The sequence below is a fragment of the Myodes glareolus genome, chromosome 4 (genome assembly GCF_982192425.1).
Source record: "Myodes glareolus chromosome 4, mMyoGla1.1, whole genome shotgun sequence".
Taxonomy (NCBI): domain Eukaryota; kingdom Metazoa; phylum Chordata; class Mammalia; order Rodentia; family Cricetidae; genus Myodes; species Myodes glareolus.
Window position 1 is genome coordinate 102,115,047 of NC_142029.1, and position 3,610 is coordinate 102,118,656.

The window sequence follows — 3,610 nt, forward strand, 5'->3', positions numbered from 1 at the left end:
GGTAACTGGCTCAGGCCTGTTCCCTCAGATGTCTGTCTCTGGCTTGGGTCTGCTCTCTCAGTGGTTGCTCCCTTGTACCTTCTCCTGTGAAGTTTTCTGCCTCACGTCTGCTCTAGATGGAGGTCTCTGGCTCAGACTTGTTTCCATAGATGTCCCTGGCCTGGGCCCGCTCCCATGGAGGTCCCTGTGTAATGCCAAGGACCCACAAAGGTCTCTGGCTCCAGCCTACTCCCTCAAGTGGTTCCCTCCCTTGTACCTGCTTCTGTGGAGTTCACTGCCTCAGCGACAAATGAGATTCCTAATGAGACCCAGAGGGAAAAAAAAGAGCGACGGGGAAGAAAGAAAGAAAGAAAGAAAGAAAGAAAGAAAGAAAGAAAGAAGAAAATTACATTCTGTAGGTAAATTGTCCACTTCCCTTTGAAGAAGCTTTTCCCTAGAATATTTCAACTAACAGTTTATCATCTATGATAAGAACTATTTGGTTGAGTTTTCTCTGTATAAATAAGAGATGGCCACGGTGCCTAACACTATTTGTAAGAATATAATCAGGAAAATGACCAGACTATAGACATTTCCAGCACAATTGTGGAGAGTCCTGTGAGCACTGAGTGTCTCCTGAACTCCAGGCGATGTTGGGGAAGTGTTTGCTTTAGTAACACAGAGCCAGGTCACAAGAGGACTCCTAGACAGAACAAGCTCATTGGTCCCTCCCACTTCTTTTGACATTTGCAATAACAAGCAAGGCCCTTCAGCATAATTTAATGAGCATTCCGATCGCATTCCTTTCAATCCTTCATGTTTTCTTTCTATCAAATAAAGAGAATGATAAATGAAAACTATCTCCTTTCCAAAAGGGGCAGCAAGATGTTTCTTTCTGAAATATCATGACTGGTGGAAAAGGATATCAAATTAACTATCATGAGACCAAACTGTCATATTATAATAAATTTACACACACACACGCGCGCACACACACACACACACACACACACACACACACACACACACACACAATCTATTTAGATTTCCCAAGTGTAACCGACATAGAGAATCAGCCAGAAAAACCTGAGGCACCGTGGGCATAGGTATTAACTTGAGAACATACTCATATGGTGGCTGAAAATTTCAGAACTGTAACCAATACTCTACTAAGTAGAATTTTACACACAGCATTTTATTTTACCCTAAGCAATGTTGCAAGGTAGTTTTTATTCAGAGGAAATCTGAAACCAAAGGCATTCAAAGATACATAGATGTCAAGTAGGAACAAAACCCAGATTTGTCTGACATTCAAGCCCATACTTAGGCATGGCACTAAGAAGAGGCAGCATTTGCATGTGTGTTGAATGCATTTTTTTTTTGTCCTGCTCTTCCCTTGCTCTGTGTTACCACTGGACCAGAAGCTTGGTGAAACCAGGCGGTACGTCTTTAAATTTTTAGCACATAGCGATGCTCAACAAGTACACTGTCTCCCTTGAAGACTTAATTGAAACTGTTTTGGAAATAATGAACTCACCATGTAGAAGGCTTTTGCAGCACTTCAGCCAATTAAGTTCATGTGTAGTTTCCTGTTATACACGCATAAGAGTGATATCTGAAAACCTATTAAATTAACTTTTTTAACAAGAAAATAGATAAGACACTGCTTTTGTGATTTAGTTGTTTCTTATTTCTTAGTAGTAAAATGGTATCTCTTCTAACTGATTTCTATTGAGCAACTCCGAAAGCCATGCAAACCCAGGTTTCCTCCTGTTCATCCCCTATAAGTGGCCTCTTGTTTCACTGAGGGTGAACTGCGTTTGTCCAGGGGATTACCATGTGATTTGTTGTGTCTGATGTTGGTTTCCTTCTCATTCACCTCAGTTTCTTCCTAATTCTCCTGGCTGATTGGTTTGGTCCTTCAACATGTCAGATATGATTTTGTTTCAGTCCTCTTTCTTTTTTTCCAATTTCCCTTGACCTATAATTAATTGCCTTTTTCATAACTGTTCTTGGGACTGATGCCATTCTTATGTCTGCTCAACTGTCAGTTTCTTCAGAGTCTGTTTCCGTCAGACACTCACCCCTACACTCCACCGCTCTCACCTCCTCATGTTTCTCTCTTCAATTCCTTGCAGGACTCATTATTTTGTGACCTTCTCTGTGGCCCTGGCTGGTGTATTGTCTGCCTCTGCTGCCTCTTCCCACCGAAGTAGAAACACACAGAGCAGACCCACAGTCTTTTTTCTCACTGCTATGACGAGCATTAAGAATCATGTGTGTCACAAGTGTCACAAGCCATCGTTGAATGAATCTTTGGAGTGATAGGCAGGTGGATGAATAGCTTTCTCTATGATGTAAGTTATGTGGGATTGGGCAATACAAAGATGGGCTACTATTTGCCCTTTCATTGTTGGAGAGAAGTATCATTTATAGGCCACAGTGCTAGCATACAACATAAACACTTTTTTTTTGCACCAGAGAAAATTCCCAGGGTTAATATTAAGAAGTCAAAACTCATGGGGTTCCCTGGAGACTCAGAACAGGAAAGGACTTAGGGGTTACTGGGAATGGCACACCAGCTACAAAGTGGGACAAGCATGGCACAGGAAGGTGAGGCTCTCTCAGCATCAGAAAACTGGGAGGGAACATTAGGGTAATGCCTGCCTCTCCACCTCACGGGCTTTATCCCAAGCCTCTTCTCTTCCTTGGTCCCAGGTCCTTCTCACTCATAGGTGCAGACTGAGAGTTCAAGTATTTTCGGGTGCTCCTGACAGTTGTGGGCTGACAGAGAGCGTTTTGCTGATGTCTCCTAGGTTAAATCACTTCTCTATTACCAGCTCTGACTCCAAGCCAAGGTGTCTGCTGACCTTATTTTCCTCTCATCAGGGATTCACACGAGCTGAACCACTAGAAGGGAATGGAAGAAAGCTACCAGGTGGAAAAGGGAGACAGGACTTCCTCTTGGCATCCTTCTCCCTATTGTTTCAAATTTAGCTCAGCAGTGATTTTCACCCTGCTAAAGACAGTATGTAATCAGTTTGGTTAAAACTAGCTTCATGGTGTCTAAGGGACAACTGTGACAGCAGAGTTGTCCTGTGCCTGAGAGCCTGCTCTCCAAGCTGTCTCTTGTGAATCCCCAAAGATAAGGTTATACACTGAACCATCAAGCAGTGGGTGCCATGTTTTAAAAGGGTTCTTCTCTGTTCCTGACGACCCTGTCTTTAAGCACCTAATGATCCCAGCCATTTCTCTTTGTCCTCTCAACTGGGGGAAACCACTTCTCCTTGTGATGGCAACCTCTGAACATCAGCAACCTGCAGTCCAGATGCTCCTTTCTTAAGAACAGAAATGCAATTATTCTTTAATTTTTAATGCAATTATTGATTCGTTGGAAATGCCACATCATGCACCCCAATCCTGCTGCCCTCCCAGACCCTCCATATCTGCCCCTCACCTCTGCAGCATGCCCATTTTCTCCTGCCTAGCTATTGGCCATTTGGCTCTTTATAAATCAATCACAAGGTGCCTTAGGCGGAGATATATTTTTACAGCATACAAAAAGTTTATCCCACAACACTGGCTCAGACCCTAGACCCAGTCAACCATTGATACAGAAGACTTAACGATG